This window comes from Gambusia affinis, linkage group LG12 (assembly GCF_019740435.1).
Source record: "Gambusia affinis linkage group LG12, SWU_Gaff_1.0, whole genome shotgun sequence".
In the NCBI taxonomy this organism is placed as follows: domain Eukaryota; kingdom Metazoa; phylum Chordata; class Actinopteri; order Cyprinodontiformes; family Poeciliidae; genus Gambusia; species Gambusia affinis.
In genome coordinates this window covers 7,954,766-7,973,356 of record NC_057879.1, presented here as the reverse complement: position 1 = coordinate 7,973,356, position 18,591 = coordinate 7,954,766, and the positions used below count along the sequence as shown (strand labels likewise).

The 18,591-nt window shown below is 39.5% G+C and overlaps 1 long non-coding RNA gene across 2 annotated transcripts; it reads right to left on the bottom strand.

Moving 5' to 3' along the window:
* Positions 1–121: 121 nt before the first annotated feature.
* On the bottom strand, positions 122–14,613 carry LOC122840728. Of its 2 annotated transcripts, none has more exons than XR_006372281.1 (4): positions 14,492–14,613; positions 7,558–7,623; positions 3,069–3,160; positions 122–2,982 (listed from the first exon to the last, which is right to left on the bottom strand). It is a non-coding gene; the product is annotated as an uncharacterized LOC122840728 (long non-coding RNA). The 2 variants fall into 2 exon arrangements; XR_006372280.1 differs by lacking the exon at positions 14,492–14,613 and adding an exon at positions 8,346–8,389.
* Positions 14,614–18,591: the final 3,978 nt, after the last annotated feature.

Genomic DNA, 18,591 nt, shown 5'->3' with positions numbered 1-18,591 from the left:
CTCCTTTTTTTGTCATTGTACTTGAACAGTTTTTTGTTTTTTTTCAATTATGGTGCTACATTTCTAGTCAGGGGTTAAAAGTAGTTCAACGGTGACAATAATAGTAGTGATTATGATTATAATGACAACTATTTGGTTTTAACAAGACTGTGTGTACTTCCTCTTTTCCCTTTTTCTCTTACATGAATAAAGTAATTTTAAAAGTTTTTCTGTGCTTTAATTTTCACTCAGTAAATTCTACCTTTTTTAAACACTTACTCATAATCCAGCTCTCACCTGGGCGCTCCAGCTGAATCACTTGTGCCGCTCGTGTCTCTTTTCCATCTGGTCTTCCCCACTCTCCCTGGACCTCCAGGTTTCTTGTTCCCCGACCGCACCACTGCAATACTGGGGCTCAGGAACTGGCAGGAACTTTAACTGGGTTGGAAAATGGCGAGCGGATCCAAATCTTAAGTAGAAACAGGGATGAGGACGATTGTATAAACCTTGTTGCTGCACAGCAGAAAAACATATCTAAACTCTACAATTAAAAATACAAAAAGAGAGAGAAAGTCTGTGTGTGTGTGTGTGTCCTTGCCTTTCTATGCTTATGGGGGCCGTGCAACGGGACTGCAAGGATTACGAGGACGCTGAAAAGATGGAGGACTTTGTTTTCTGTGTGACTCAACGTTTGAATCCAGAGTTTAAAAATCAGTCAAAAAATTTGTCTATTTTTAACAAATCAGTGATTAAATGTAGAAAGTAAAAAAGACAGCAATACAGATGCATGTTTGTGTTTTGCCAAGATAAGAATGTGTTGCAGTGCCTTACATCAGTGTTTATTCCCCTTTTTACTCTTACAACCACAAGCTTTCACATATTTTATTGTTACTTCATATAATAGTAAACATATAATTTCTCCCTGACCTGAATGTCTGGTTTGTTTCTTGATCTTCATCAGAATCAGAATGCTTTATTTAGTTATTGTACAAATAAAAATAACCATATCCCACACTATGTCCAGTGGATGCAGTGACAGGCTGCAAAAAAAAACCCCTCTGCACACATAAGGAACATTTAGAGACAATACGACAGTAACATGATGCTAATTCTAGTTAGCAGCGTAAATTCTCCCGATTTTAGCTTTTGTTCAACATCTTCCACCTCCATCTTGTCGCTTGTTGTAACAGCAGAGTGAGTCAAGTGTAAATCTTCCAGGATGTGTGACTGATAAGAGCGGAGCAAGAAGGAGCTGTGTGCACATTGTGCAGCGTTCTTTTGCACCTTAATATCTTTCTTTGCTCAACAGAGTAAGCAACATTCTCCTCTATTTAGTCTATAACAAAGTTTCATATACATGAAACTTTGTTTCAAATATTCTTATGAAGGGAAGAAGGGAGAAGGTGTTGAAAGAAGGTAAGGAGTAACTTTAAGTTACGATAGCTGTGTGGTACTGACATAAAACCTGTTTAAAAAATGGTTTTATTAATAAAACCATTTATAAAACCATTAAACCATTGATTAATAAAGCGTTAATAAAACACTTTATTAATCAACCCGTTTTCAGCCCCTTTTTAATCCCAAAAATTGTGTTGTGGTGAGGATGGGTAAAGGTTATAAGCCCAGTCTCTACACCCAGTACTTCTGGGTGGTTCTTCCCATTTGTCTGCAAAACTCAGGATGACTGACTGACACTTAGTCATTTTCCAAATATCCCGTTTCATCCCCTATTTCCACTCAATGCATGGCAAAAGTCTCCTTTCACCCAAAATGTCCTGTTTCATCCCCAAAGACCACTTCCCAAATGTGCCATTCAATGTATACCCAAATATCCCGACACCATCTGGTGGCGATTTTAGGTACTGTAACGCATTAGTGAATTCCACTAATAGGCAACTTTGTGCGAAAGCAACTGTGGCGGTCTGTCACGGGGTCACTGTAGGTTAAAAAAATTCTGAAACAGGGACATAAAGGTCATGAAAGATCGGGTTTTCAGGTGATCCTGCCTGTGACGTTGGGTCAAGGATCTACAATTTTTCTAAACTGGCTAAATAATCTTTCCGGATGGCCAGGTTAGGGCGGGTCTGGGCCCTAACGAGGGTAAGAGGAGATAAGTTGTTGAAAGAGGGTCACTAGTTGCCCTCTAGGTTCTCCAGACTCAGGAGATTTTTGACTGAGTTTACCCAGGTTCTGGGTACGGGAAGCAGGGTGAGCATGGTCCCCGCTCCCCTGGGTCGGTTCTCCAGACCCAGGGGATTTTTGACAAAGGCATCATTTTGTCAAAAATTTCCGATCTGGGAAGAACCAACCAGAACCAGCAGGTGTTGACCTGATGTCAGAGCTGTACTAAGGAACAGCTGCCCAGAACCTGGCATCATTTTGTCAAAAGAGGATAAAGGAGGAGTAACACACTACTTTCTCTCTTTCTATATCCATAATACTTGACGTTGTGGGTATAATGTTAAAAAGAATAAAGTGGTTTGAGTAATTTTGCAAGCCAAAGTATTTTGTGGATCATGCACAGTGTTTTTACACAACCTTACATCATGATCCAATAAAGGGTCCAACAGTAAACTTAGGCGGCACCCCTCTTCTTAATGACCCACTCTCCAAACAACTTCCATACAAACATTACAGCTGCAGACAAAAGAGTTGGGTCGGTGGGCTGGGGAGGGCATTAAAACGCCTCTATGATGTGCAATTATTACAGAAAGGGGGGTATCACGCTGCTACGATGATGAGGTAATTTTCCAATTGCGCAAGAAAGATTTAAGGCGCCCATTTTCTATTTTTTTTTTGGTTCACTTCTCTGCAGTGTTTTGGAGAAGAGAGTCACGAGGCATTTTAGGGGGGAGAGGAAGGAGGAGAGAGAGGGGAGCCGCATTTGGAGGCCAGAGATGGAGCAGAATTCCACGAGCAACATCTGGAATTCCGACTGCATCATGTGAGCCAGACACTCAGCAGGACGGAGCGATGAGGCGATGGGGGATGGGACCCATTAGACTGTGAAAACAGAAAACAATAAGGAATCTTAGTGGGTTTTTAAAATGTTCTTTCTTCCAGGCAGGGTTTAGAGCCCGTTCTTTTACCGTCTTCGTCCCAGTCCTCTGTGGTTTGCAAACAAGTCAGACGTTTCACTGAGGGTCAACATCTGATGTTTTCTATCCTTTCCCAGCTGACTCTGCAGAGTGGAGAAAAGAATTGCTTCAGCATAATTCTTCCCCACAGTCTTCTCTCTTCACTTCTTTGTGTGTAACTGGAGAACTTTTCTTCACTGTCCGGGAAATGACTCATTGCTTTTTTTCTTTCAGTGTTTTTTTTTTTTTTTTCTTTACACAAAGCCCAACAAAAGAACCTCACCACCATGTCCGGGCCTCTTTTAGCCATCTCCGCTCCCATTTCAACCAGATGCAACTCTGCAGACAGAAATGTTGGACTGGACCTCTTAAGAAAATCTCAATGTCCTTATTGCAGTAAAAATTTCAAATATCATGTTATTAGAAATAAGGTTGTTCATGCTAACATATGGGACTAATCTGGAGGCTTTAATGCGTTAATATTACATAACGCAGATTAATCAAACTATTTTATTTATTTTCTTTTACCTTATGGCTTCTCTTCCACTCAGGTAAGTGACAGCAGCATGTGACACACAGGAAATCAGGTTTTTGATATGGGCAATATGGGTAGTTGCCCAGGGTGGCATCAGAAAGGAGTGGAGCATCCAAGTAGTGGAAAATGAAATACAGTTCTGGAAAAAATCAAGAGCCCACTGCACTGAACCCCATTGAAAACCTGTTATTCCACCAAATGTTGATTTCTGAACTCTTCCTGAGTTAAAACATCAGTTTTGTTGTTTCTATAAATGAATATGAACTTGTTTTCTTTGCACTATTTGAGGTCTGGAAGCACTGCATTTTTTTTTTTTGCGTTATTTCTCAGTTTCTGCAGATAAATAAAACATTTTTGCTTGGAATTTCAGAGACATGATTTCAGTGGTTCATAAAATAAAGGAGAAATGTTCATTTTACTGAAACATACACCGATAAAAAGTAAAATCAGAGAAACTGACAATATTAAGTGCCCCTGAACAAGTTTGCTATACTATGTACTTGTACGCATGTTTAGTGGAGTAAGTTTTCCTTAGCTGGTGTTAAGTACCAGGAAACTACATCACCTGTAGTCTGGTACAAAAATAAAAACAAAAATCTGATAACTGTTTACATTTTAATTGGTTGGAGTGTGACAGAAAGAGGGACCATTAAAAGAAAAAAGAACCACCACTGTATGCATATTTATAATTTAAGATTACAAAGTTGGGCACAGGGATTAATTGTGATTAATCGCAGCGTTCCAAGTTTGATTAATCTGATTAAAATTTTTAATCGATTGGCAGTTCTAATTAGAAAATAAGCTACTATAAAAAGGACTTTAAATTCAGGTTGAGTACCAGAAATGTTTTCATTCAAACTCTTTAAGAAGTGACAAAGTAATTAATAGCAAGCAAATGTCTAGCTGAATGACTTTTTTTTAAAAATCAATATCTTTTTATTAAAATCTTTTTTCCATTTATACTCACAGAAAAGAGGAGTCAGACATATAGCCTACTTAAACTACATACTCAAAAAAAAAACAACAAAAAAAACTACGACACAATAATCCCTACAAAATAACCTCATTCACTCCTACCCAGGTCCACTGCATCCCTACCCCTGGCAAGAACGGAGCACATTTTAATAAAAACAAATTCACCTGAAATATTATGGTATATTTTGAAATGCATCAAGAACGGTGCCCTGTTTTGTTTTTTATTTTCCCAGTTGGGTGCTGAAGAAAACGTCTTATTCTTTCCAGCCTCGAGCTCGTCATAAGGTCACATGAACAATGCTTGTAAGTTGGAAGAGCAACACCCCTCCATCTGATCAGAACTCGCTAACAGAGAACAAAACAACAACGTCTGTCTTTTAGAGGCTGCCAACTCCTCGCCGCTGATGCCAAGAAGAGCCAAGAGAGGGCCAGGTGTTATTGCCACTCTGAGGAACCTGGACAGCATATGAAAAACATTGGTACCAGAACTGAACAAGACAGTTTCCATTTGGACAAGCGGGGTCAACGTACCACTTTAAACGAGACGAGACGATGGCGGACGCTCACATTTTCAATAAACAAGTTCAAATATAGATGTCTCCAGCTGGGAAGTCCTCTTACCATAATGTTTTGAGTTTGGGTGAGAAGGTCTATGTCGTGTTTAGCGTTTTATTGTAAAGCCACGACATGAGCCCTTTACGGGTCGGGTTCAATAGTAGGATGGTTTCCAATGATGTGGACTCTGGCAGAGAAACCGAGCCTGAAAGATGGGTCTGAGTGTGTTAATATTTGAAAAAGTGGGATTGTGGTAGACCATATTTATTGTCAAGTTGTTCAGATGATGCTAATTTCTTCCCTATGAAAAGGTCCTTAAATGAGTAAGATCCCTCCTGTGCCACTCAAGGAACACCGCATCCCGAACAGATGGTTTAAAGAAATGACTGAGTGCAATTGGTCTTACAAGGGAAAATATTATGGAGTTTAAAGTATTTTTAAACTTGCCCCCATGTTTTCAGTGGATGTTTCACGACCGGATTTAAAATGGAGTTAGATGAAGAAAGGGAGCAGCGGACAGCCGGTATGGATGTATTACTTAATTTCCATTTTGGGATCAATAAAGTATTTTTGAATCGAATTGTTGTCGCTGTGTAATTCCATAGTCACCCAGTCGAGGCTCAAATTATGGTGAAAATACCAAAACACTAAGCATCTAAGGTTGGTAGTCCAATCATAAAATTATAAATTAGCAAGGGTAAACCTTCCCCGCTCCCTTTTAGGTTTTTGAAAATCTATATTATTAAGTCTTGGGCAATTAGCTAGGGCAAATGTAGGACAAGAAAAAATCAAGTCCAGCTCATTAAAGAGCATATGGAAAGTGGTAACCATTTTGTGAATGATCCTTTCATTTGGTTTCAAATTTTCTTTGTGTTTCTGTCACCGTTATACCCAGATAATAAAAAAATTTTCTGCCAATTCTGAACGGCAGATTGGCGAAATCTGACATATTTGCTTTTGTACTTTAAGGAAAAGGCTCACCTTTAGCAAGGTTCAGCTCATACCCAAGAAGCTGAGCAAATTGGCTCAACAGGATGAGGTGGAAAGGAACAAAGCTGATAGCTTGGAGATAAAAAGCAAAAGATCGTCTGCGAAAAGCGTCACCTTATGTTCCATGTCGTTCCTCTATATGCCTGGTATCTCTTTACTGGTGCACAGTGAAATGTGAGGGGCTCTAAGGCCAGATCAAACAGCAGAGGACAGCACTGGCGGATGCCTCTATGTAATTTAACTGGTTTTGAGGTTTATAAAGTAGTAATTTCATCCATGACGTTTCATGATTTTGCCCCTAAAACATTGAGATTTGTGATTGTAGCCTGATAAACAGTCAAAATTAAGAGCTGCAGAGTTGCGATATGAATTTGTATTCCAAAGTAACATGCAAGCAGCCAGATTTTCTGCTCCTCATTACAAAAATATTTTGGTCTTTCCTTTTTCTATGTTTAAAATATTGAATTTTTATATCTCTCCATACAAGGCATCTTCACACCATACTCTCTAGTGGTGTCCAAATATTTTGCCACATGGGCCAAAAATATCAGCTGTTCGAGGGGCACATACATTTCTTTTAGATGAAAAAACAAAAATATTGTGTGCATTCTTTTTTTTTTTTTACCTACTCAACAATAAAACACAAGGAACAGTTCAGTTAAACAAATAGTCATTTTTGAGGGAAAATGATCTGTAAATACATGTAGAAGCAGAACATAATAAACAGGTCTAGGCTTGTCTTATTAAAAGAAACAGTTCACGTTAACGTTGCTGCATATTTGTGATTCTGTTTACTACTAAAATTAAAAAGGCAGCAAAAAGAAAACATTGCTATTAAAGCCTACATACTCTGTGTAGTTTCAGTTCAGACAAACAGTCAAAAAAAGTCCGACATGTACACAAATGGACACCCCTGCGCTAACCCAAATCCTGTCACACATTCAGTCTAGCCCAACTAAAATCCCAAATTCCTTTTCATGTGTCTGTATTCCCCAGAACTGCAGGCTTCCTTTGTAAAGCCGTAAACAGCCTGCAGCCTGGTCAACACAAACTCTCCGACAGGGAAAGTCCTGCTTTCTCGTAAAAGCCACCACGATGCTAACGTAAATCCCCCAGTGAATGACCCAGAGAGAGCAGTTGCTATAAAACTTTTCTGCTTAGCGACAAAAGATGTGAGATCATGGAAATGGGAGTACCTGATGCGTGGGTATAAAGTTAGCATCTGGCTCTCATTTACGTCAATTAAAGCTCTGCCACTCGTATAACAAATCGGAAGAGGGAGCGTGTGTTGTCCTCTCTTGTTCCTGCACCAAAGAAACAAGATGTCCCAAAGCACTCTGCTCTAATTAAGTCGTCTTTTTGAGGAGACAAAATATTTTTTAACTTCTGGGAAAGGATAAGGAGAGTGACAGGATCAACATTTCTCTGCGAGATAATGATTGGTACCTTTTCTTGCCAACTTGCCACTCGCTTTAGTCATCCTGCATGTTATTCCCCGGACAAGAGATGCATCTGAAAGAAACAAGGAAAGAGTTAAAACGTTGCCACAGGGAGGCAGTTGTGCATTGAATTGCAACATTCTTCAATTTAAAGATGAAATATTTCACCACTACTCTCTCTTGTGGTTGCATTTTAAATTCTGATATCTGCTGCAATGTGTTTTACTGACACTCATTTAAAATGTACGTGTAGGAAACAAGTCAAGAAGGACAAATTTAAGAAAAGGAGGTTTTGTCATTTATTTAGGGGAAAACTGCACTCAAAATATTCGCCCAACTTAATGATTAGGCCTTAAATATTCTTTTATTTTGCAGCAGACTAACACATGAAGATAACTGTATCTGAATCACTGTATTGTATGCGTGGCTGTAGGTTTAAGACCGCGTAAAGTTGTAATGACTTTGAGAAGGCGGAGTTTCAGAAAGAGCAAGAGTTTCTTAAAGAGACAGAGGTCCAATTTCAAGGCGTTAAATTAAGAAGTCAAATTTCTTTTAAGTCATATTTGATATATACAGCATTTTTATAACAACCGAAAGGTAGCAGAGTCATTTTATCATGCTTTAAAATGGAAGTATGTGGTTTGAAATCACGCAATCCTGCCCCTTTAACGGACATGAATACCTTTGCGAGACAATGGAGAAGTCTTGAGTAGCAACAAATAGCACAATGATAATTGTTCTAGATATTTAAGCCGCCACAAGAGAAAATATAATAAATCATTTTAACAAAAGTACTTCTCTAGTTGTGAGCCAATGTGAGAGGAGTAAGTGAGATTTCCTGCACGGCAGCAGGGCTGGAAATCAGCAGCTGGTCAGTAAATGAAACCCGAACCTCCCTCGGTAATCAGACTCATGTGCCTCTGGGGGTAACGCAGCAAGAATATCTGGTTTAAGCGCCTCTTTGCTCACCTTCTATATTAGAACCTATGCGGACAGAAATAAGATGCTCCAGATTTCACTCAACAATTACTCTTGAATTTCTTTTTTTTTTTTGTTATTCGTGGTGTGTATTACCAGAGAAAGAACGGGGGGATTAATAGCTAATACATTTTTCCGTTGTGACTGCATGCTGGTTTTCCATCGAGCAACACACATGGAACTGAGTGGAAAAACTTCCACATAACTCAAACATATTTCTGTCTTCCACAGATCTCAGCGTTCTCAGCGAAAGAGAACGAGAAGTATCTCGTTCTCTTTCGAGATAGTTGTTTATAACCCAGACGTCTCGTTGCTAAAATGTGCCAGAAGGCATTGATTTAAGTCTGCATGGCTGCTTTTGTTGCTTATCACAGGGTCTGCACTTTGCATTGGTAGTAAAGTGTCAATGGGAGCAAACCCGTTATATAACTTGCAGAGAAATTATTGTGTTGGAAAGAAAAACTGAGAAGATGCAAATAAGTGGAGAAATTTATATTTTACCATTTCTTTACATCTCAGATCAGCAGCGCTTGGAAAAAAAGGCTTCACAACACTTGAACACTTTCAAATTTTGTCACATTATAAACAGGGATTTTTATTTTTTATTTTTTGCTATAAGTTTGAAATTCTAGAAGAAAACCTGCAAGAAGGTGCAAAAACATTGAGACTGGGGCAGGAATTCACATTCCTACAGGACAACCATAAAGAAACAAGCAGAACTACAATACAATGGAATAGGTCACAGCATATTTGCGCTTTAAAATGGCCCAGTCAAAGGCCACACCTAAATTCAGCTGAGAACCTTTGGCAAGTTCATGTTTTCAGGCACCCTCCATCAACTCTGACGGAAGCAATGGGCAGAAAGTTTCTGCCTTTCGACATCCAAACCTGGTAGAGGCATACAGGGCCGGTCCAAGACTTCTTTTGGAGCCCTAAGCATGTTATCATTTGTGGTCCAACATATCAACACCAGCTGTTTTATCATTCCTTAGCTGCTCAACTATCACTAGCATCATTTGTGATTAGCTTGCATCATGCCAGTCTGGCTATTTATTTTAAAATATATAGATATTATTTAGATCTTAAGTTGCAGAGCGTGACAACCTGTTTGTGTTGGTGGAGCCTGTCTGTGCTGGTCTCTGTTTACAGATCCTGATTGGCTGCGGCTATCAGCCTGACTTGGAGCACCTGGCCAGAGATCCCGGAGTCTTAAAAGCGGAGAGACGACTGCCACTGCGGTTGCGTGTTTGCTCCTTCTCGTTTCCAACCAGAGTTAGAAGGAGGTCGCCACCCCGGTTCCTCCCAAAATGGTCACTTTTTATTTTCTCTCTCATAAACTAGCTGATAAATTATATAGACATGTTTGTTGGGGTTATTTTATCGCTGTTTGTCATAACCGGGTCGTGACAAAGTGGGGACTCGTCAAACCTCTTGTTGGGTGTTTTATTGGGGTGACGCTTTAGTCAGGCATGTGTTATCTGGTGCTGCTAAATATTGCTGCAAATAATCCACTGGTAGGCACAGCAGTGCATCCCTTGTGCATGCATTGCTTTTTTTAATCTAGTGTTGCTGGAAAATGAGGGTTAAAGCAGTTGCTTGAGAGACGGCGTAGTTCAGAGGCGCTGTCATTTTATTGTTATGTTCTCCGTGGTAACGGTATTTGGTGCACAAAAACTAGAGCTCAGTGTTTCCTTATGTTTTCGGTTAGGCAGGTTTAACATAGCAGGGGGTAATTTTGAGCTTGTTAGAGGCACCTGGTACATTTTTGGGTTTTTCTGTATGTTAAAACAGGTGGAACTGCATTTTCATTGACCATGTTAGATAATGGACAACCAGTTTGACATTGGAAAAGCAGCAGGAGTTATTAATGTTGTACTTGGAGAGTGGCAAAACAAAGTCTACTGCAAGATCAGCTTCAGAATATTTTAACATTTTGGGTAACCTGCTAATCCTGCCCAAACTTAATGACAGCGACCCTGAGACTTTGTTTCTTTCATTGAGCGGGTTGCAGACATCTGCATTCAGCCGGAGTCCGCTTGTCCGTTGATGTTGCAGAGTGTGTTGACCGGACGAGCACAATGTCATCTTCAGAGTGTCAGGGTTATGAAGCAGTTACATCAGCGGCGTTGAAAGCATACAGGTTGTTTCCCGAGGCTTATTGCCAACATTTTCGTACATGGAAGAAGACCCAGTTTGTCTGAGGTTTGATGGTGCACTTTACTCACTCATGTTCAGCATTGAAAGTGGATCGTTTTGAGAAACTGTGTGACTTGGGTGGACATTTTGGGAGCAATTTAAAAACTCCTTACCTGAGAATATTGCTGCTTATGTCAAAGATCAGAAAGTTTAAATTCCTGCTGAAGGCTTGTTAGGTTGTAACGCAAAAGCTTAGTTTTGGAGATTTCAAACATGTCTTCACACTCATGTCTTCTGTCCCGTTAGGTAGATCGGAGGTAAAGGAGAGCAAAATTCAGGGAAAGTCTGCAAGTTTTATTATAAGGGAAAACATTGGTTAGCTGAATGTCTTTGAAGACAAAACCAGAGACTGATCCTACAGTCTTACCAGCTTGTTATTCGATAAAGGGTTCAGGTAATGTTGTGGCAAGACACTTCATCTCGAGCTCCGGATGTCTGTACTAATCTGTCCCTTGTCTCTTTTCCTGTCCTTCTTAAATTACTTCCCACTGGTACCGGGTTCCTGAAGGGGGGAGGTTTAGGGATAGGGTGGGAGTGAGTGGCTTCACATCAGGTTAATATGTAGACTTGTGTTTTTTAGGAATGGTAAAAGTATAAAGATTCATGTTCCATAATTTATTGGAAACTGAACAAAGAAAAAAACAAAATTCAAGTGGTGTAATTTAGGGTTAAACGATTTGGGACGAAAGCCAGTTTCCATGGGTGGGGGAGGGTGGGGAACGACCTCTTTGTCTCGGTAGAACCCGACTATGTTTTTCTCTGTTTACGGATCCTGATTGGCTGCATCTATCAGCCTGACTGTGAACACCTGACCGGTGATTCCAGAACCTTAAAAGCAGAGTGACCACTGCCACTGAGGTTGCGTGTTTGACCCTCGTTTCCCTCCTGAAGGAGGTCGTCACCGTGGTTCCTGCTGGCAACATGGACACTTTTTCCCCTCATGAACAAGTTAATAAACTATATAGACTTTTTTTTCTACTTAAATTTGTGTCTGTTGGGGTTATTTTGTTTGTCACGACCAAAGAGCCGGGCCGTGACAAAGTGAGGGCTTGTCAAAACTCTAGCTGGGTGAATAATCTCTTATTTGTGTGCCAACCATAAAAACCATCTCTCTATAAAAAAAAAAAATTCTGTCATACTCTATTTTTACTCGTCAATTTTTAAATGATATTCACCATTCAGATAGATTTAATTTTTAGGCGATTTAATCAATATTCAACCAGCTGAACAGAGAATCCAGATTAAGTAACCTACAAAAAGCAGATGTAGGTCAAATTAAGAAATGAATCAGTTAATCACATGATAGATTAAACAAAAACTCAGTTATTTCCTTTGGCATGATTTATTGTTTTTCTCTCTGTTTCCATCCAAAACTGGATGACAAAAGTCTTCAGTTTGGTGCGTTGGTCTCAACTGGATTTTTATTTTTTATTTTTTTAAGGGAGAGTTTTGTTTACGGTCTTAATTAATTTTATTTGTTCTTTCTGTTGTTTTGTTTATTCATTCTGGACATTTAAAATGTCTTCCACTTCCAGTGTTAAATGTTCATTAGAATTTAAAGTTTATTGATCTTTGAATTGTGATGCCATTATTATTATATACCCTGCAAATGGTCTCCAAACAACAATATTACTGTTTATCGCAATGATTTCTGGGACAATTTATCGTCCAGCAAAACATGTCACTGTGACAGGCTTAATTGGATCAACACATCTAACATTTTTTCTGCAGTGACAAAGACTGTGGCCCCAACAACCACATATATAAATTACATTAAATGACTCAAATTATGAACGCACACCCTCACAATGTCCTCCTGGTCCACGCCTGGAGGAGAAATCTGCACTAAAGTTTAGATCAGACCTAAAAAGTCCAACCCGACCCAGTCCGAGGCCAAAGACGTTGTGATCCAAACCAACTTTAATTAGAGGCCTGAAGTAAACCCGTAAATAGGATTTTCCTGCTTTCGTTTTTAGTCTGCCATTGAAGTAAGCAGCGTTGCTACTCTCATTTTTAGCTTTTGTCTCCCAGCTCCATTTTGTCGCTTGTTGTAACTGCAGGGTGAGTCAGGCGCAAATCATCTGGGATGTGTGATTGATAGGAGCAGATCAGGGTTGGGACGTTTAATTGTAACTGCTCCCGTTACAGTCTAATTAACTTCTGCACCTTAATTTCTTTCCTCCACAAGGTAAGCTACTATTAGTCCATTTAGACTACAAACAGATGAACACAACATAGTATTCCTGTTTAGTTTTCTCTGTTCTGTTCCTACTGTAGGTTTGTTGAAAGGGCCACTTCAGCCAAAGTTTTCTCAACCAGACATGGTCCAAACAGTCCTGTTCCACATGCTGTCAGAAGGGACTTTGCTTTTTTTTTTATTATTAATTCATCTAGTTGCCTCTCTGATGTACTCTGTGTAAAGTTGAAAGTCTCTGCACCCAGTATAGTTAGGAGTGTAAATTGTAATCCGTCAAAATGACATTCATTTAATATTTTTCCATATTAACCCCCAACCTTAAAAGAAAATCTAATACTGAATCATTTCTAATCGTTAATTGTTTCTAGCAAAAGCACCTTGAGATAATATAGATATTATATAATATCTAGCAAGGTTCTTTTGCTAGCAACGATTTTAGAATTGTTAAAAAATTATTTTTTAAGCGATTTTTCCCTCGTTTTAGGAAAATATACATATATCATCTTGCTAGCTTGGTGCTCTTGGGAGCCCCCGGTGCTATGGAGGCCATAAGTAGCAAAAATGTACTACTACAACTCATTAGCTTAGCCTTTAACCAATTTTACAACCTTGAACTTCTTTGTGGTGGCATAGCTTATAATATTCAAACTATGTAAAAGTATCGGGCTGTAACGTGACAAAAATGTGGAAAACTTTAAGCGGCACTGAATGTGTACATGTGCAGCTGTGATGTAACGTTGTTGACGCCACAACAACAAACGCCACATATCACAATTTAAAAAGTCCTGATTCAGACTTTTTAAATTACGCTCGCCTTCCCCTTGGTCCAATGGTATGCGTTCATCGCTCTGACATCTAGATATGAACAGAATCACTGCTTTGCTCACGAAGACCACAACAGAGTGCCAACGGGACACTAAAACTCCTCATTTCCACGTTCTCCCCACGTGTCCCACTGCTTGCTAATGAACTACCACACAGCATCGCTCTGGGCTTCCTCTCTCTGTCGCCTCTGCATCCGAGGCAAAGGGCAACATCTGGTTTCCATAAGTGCACATATGTCATCCCAAAAAACGAGGAGAAAATGAGGGCAGGGAGGGATTAAAACAGGGAAAGGAAAAAGGGGGGGGGGGGAGAATTATGTATATTAAATAAATTTTGAACTTTTAAGACTTGCTGTTGATATATTGCTGCCTTTCATCTCCGCGTCAACTTCTTGCTGACTCGCGTTTACGTGACGCAGGCTGAAATAATAATAAAGAAAAAATAAAGAATCCAAGGAGATATTAAAGTGAATGAGTGCAACTGTGAGAAGAAATAAGACAAAGAAAGAGTATGTATGAAAAAAAATCCTTCATTGAGAACGCAGTTAAAGAAAAGCCTGTGACACACGCGGAGATCAGAAGGGCCACATCTGAGGTTGCCTGTGAAACCGGAGCATGGTGTGCTTCTCTGCTGAGCTCTTAACACAGAAACCAGTGCGGTTACACCGAAGAGGAGGGCAGGAAAGGAGTCGGAGGGGAGGGTCTGCTTACAGAGCGAAAACATATTGTTTTTACTGCCCACTCACCAAGACAAGAGCGGCCTCGCTCAGCTGACTGGCTGCCACACGGCCCAGCCGAGCCCAGCCCTGCCCGGAGCGCAGGTGGTGGTCCGGTCCGGTCCGGTGCGGTGAGGTCCTCCAGCTGCTGAAACACAAACCTACAGAAACTCTTGATTCGAGCAATCTGCCTCTAGATCCGCGAGGCTTCTTGGGAAGTGTGACATTTCAAGCGAGCTGGGAAGGATCAGAACCACCACGCCTCAAATTAAGTTGGAGCGAGAGTCGATCTTTAGCTAAAACAAGCCGTTTTAATCGCTGACATAGCCACGAAATAGTCATTTCTTCAGCAAAACGAAATCTACCGACTTATCTTAAGGTGAAGGGAGTTTATCCATTCTTTGATGTAAGAAGTTGAGATGTCTTTCTACTGTGTTTCATCCCCCCCCCAACAACAATGCCTCATCGACACAAATGTTTGCAAGATCAAAAGCGCATATTAAAAACATTTACTGTGATCATAAAGCTTGAAATTTGATTTATTTTTATCAAAACTTTATGCGATTGCCCGACACAAAGCATCTGCCTCTATTTGCCATTTTAAAACAACAACTAATCCCACAGCATCCATTTTGTAAAATGATTTTTAAAGAAGTAGTACTATGTTTCTTTTCTAGGCACATGGTGCCATTTTTTTTTTTAGCACAATCAAGTAACTATTTTACTTCCAGTTGTTACACAAATGCTATATATATCAAACAGGACTTGAAATAAATTTTACTTTGTAACTTAATGTCTTGAAATGGGGCCTTTGTCTCTAAAAAAAACTTGTTTTTCTGAAACTCCGCCTTCAGGAAGTCACCACAACATGGCTCCTCTACTAGCCTTTCAGCAACATATTCGATTTAGCACAGCATTAGGGTTACTACAGGAGACCAGAGGATTTTTCAAACATGTATATTTTTCATGAGGGAATCACATTATAACATGATTTAAAGCTAAAAAAATTAAAATAAAAGAAGTTGATTTTATGTAACGCTACCCCTTTAAGAAAGAAAAAATGAACAAAGAAAAATGGCTGAATAAGCTGTTGCCTATATGATACGTTAAAACCAGATCCTACACATCAAACTAGATGACAATGGCTTAATATGTAGGGAAAATAATTAAAATTGAGAAATGGCATTTAGATTTTTTTTTTAAATCTTTTTCTTAACATTGTTGTGCAAAAGTTTCACAATACTCATCTTTCACTGATGTGCGGTGTTACATTATTATATATGTTACATTAGAGTTTAGGGAGGGTGTTACTAAAAATATGAAATTACAAGCTTCTGTATATATAAAGTTTCTACTTTGCATCCAAGAGCATAAATGAAAAATCTTGGTTTTAAAGGTGAAGAAGGTTGTGACCCTTCGACCTCCCCCTGCACTACAGAAGCTATTGAGAACATCTTACCCCTTTAGAAACAAAGGAGCTGCAAGGGATCAAATGAGATTAGGCCAAAAATGTCAAACGTTTGTCTTGTATCTTTCACCTACTTTCAATAACTTAAGTAAAGATATGAGATTAGAAAACTGAAAATGCCTAAAACTCCAATCTGCCTGGCTGGAAACCACAATAATTCTTATCCCTTCTTTTTTTTTCTGGAGCTCTCAATCCAAGCTGTGGTTGCCCAAAGACTGAAACTAAAAAGTTTTCGTCTCCCTCTGCCAAGAGATACTGGTGCTGAAGGTCTTCGCACAGTCCAGACGCAGAGCTGCAGTTGCATCAGGCCAGAAAAATGTCAGGCTCAGCGACCAGAGGGCTGTAATTACATAGAAGCACTGCTGAGCGCTGCAGGATGAACGTCAAGAACAGAGAGATGGACCGAGGCGAATAAATTGGGAAGAGGATAAATGCAGGGAGGAGAAAGAAGAGGGGGGGAGTAAATGGTGGGAGTGGAGAGGAACTAAAATGATTTCAGGTGGGAGGAAAACACAAGAGGAGAATAAAGATGAAACCAAAAACTGCTGGTCATTTCTTTTATCTTTTTGTGGACGTGAAGGAAAAGAGGCCTCGTTAGCTGCTGCCGTAGTTTTGGTGTCAGTTTTGTTTTTGAGTTTCATGGTCAGCCGTGTGTGAATGTATCACGTATTTTTAGGTCGTCCCAAAAGTCCTGATTTGAGCCAACGTGACATGACTGACCCCTTGTGGAGCCCAGGAGAACATCTGGTACACCTTGCCCAAAACTGAACCGATCTTATGTGGAAAATAAATAAATAAATTATTCATCCCAATTTCATTCAAGATTTCAATGTGATTAGCAGATTTTGTTCAGGGTTAGGGTCACAACCAGACCTGATCACTGCCTGACTTGTGTAACCACGAAATCACTGAAACAGAAGCTGCGCAACAACAAGATCATGCTAAGAGATCTTAAAAACCAACCAATCACAGTTGGCCCAGCCAAAGTTTGGATCTAGTCCAGGTGAGGTGTGTGTTCATACCTGAAAATATATTTCCTGGATAGCAAAGCTTTAAGCGGTTCCAAAAGGATCTGGGCCAGCATTCTCAAAGAATCCTGAAAGTAGTCAATAGTGATATCATTTTAGGAAAATTCTTATAATTTTTGGTATTTTAAATATTTTCTTAGCAGTAAGATAAAAGTTATTCACGAAACATTTAAGACTGCCAGAGCGGTATTCTTCATTAAGATGGACGCAGCTGTGCCAACATCAGGCGCTGCATGTTGTTGCCGGGTGTGAATTTATTCAGTTTAGCACAGTTTCATCATTATCACAGGCTTTTCTTAATCCAGTCTAAATTCAATGGTTGGTGAATTTCCATCAAGTAATTACTGCGGTGTATTTTATATGTCTCTTTTTATTTTTTGCAACATTTTAGCTCTATAAAGTCACAAGATTCATAGTTTCTTTTAAAAAAGACATTTTAGTTCCATTGGTTTTAAAATTTTTTTGGTTTTCATCAGGCCTTTTTTCCCCCCTATTTTTTATATAAACCATGTTTGTCCTTAACTTGATCTCTGTTACTACTTTATACCAAATTAACCTTTAGCTGCATAAAAGATACGGTTTTATGAGTAGAAAAATGATGTCTCTAGTTAGTTAAATCTGTTAAATTGATTAGTAGTACATTTACATTTACATGTGCATTTTTTGTCATCTTGGAAATATGGCAAAGTTCACAGAAAAAGCTGTGTGTCGCTTTTTTGAATAAAATCAGTTTTCAAAAGTAAAGTATTGAAATCATTTTTTGTTTCCCTCTTCTGAACATGTGTGATTAAATAGAATTTACTGTGTTCAAAAAGTCATAACACAACACATTTGAACATTCAAATATCTCCAGCAATGACTTAAGAAAGTAAAAATACATTTACTGCACATTTAAAATCTCTTTTTGTTGTTGTACATGCACTTTTTAGCAGCACAAATGCCTGAACCGTGACCAGTCCCGCCAATTTGGATGTCAAAGTTACGACACACGGGCCCTACTGTCCCAATTCTTACATTTCTGCCCGGTTGAAAGTGAGGATCTGTGCACTCAAACCTTTATGGACACTTTGACTGGATCCACACTCCATAGAGGGGCGCAGGATGCACACTGAGCATTGAGGCGGATCCATTTTTGACGCACGTGTGAACGCACCGTAGAATTCAGGCGCTTGACATTTTGCTCTACGCCTATCGTCTCGCGAGACTCGTTTGCATTCAAAGTCTATATGGGGGCGCGTCAGACACGTCAGCTCTACGGCTAGGGTGTAAATAAACGGACGAGGCAATTAACTACATCAAATATATGAAGTTATATAGTCCTGCCACCACTAAGTTTAAGACCTTTGATTAACGCATTTACAACTAATTCATACTTTTCAAATGAATTTAAAAATATTCTAACAATCAGAGTGTCTGACTCAGGGGTGCCGCCAGGAATCTTGGGGCCCAAGAGAAAAAATGTAATTGACCTCTCCTCCCTCGCCGCACAGTTGCTGTTCCAAATTTGTTTTAGTCCATCAAAAGCGTCGCAATTTTAAAGGCTTGCAACCGCCTTGCTTTCTTTGGTCCAATAGTGATAGCACAATATTTAATGCTCATGAATTTTACATCCAACAGTAATGTGCAAAATGTGC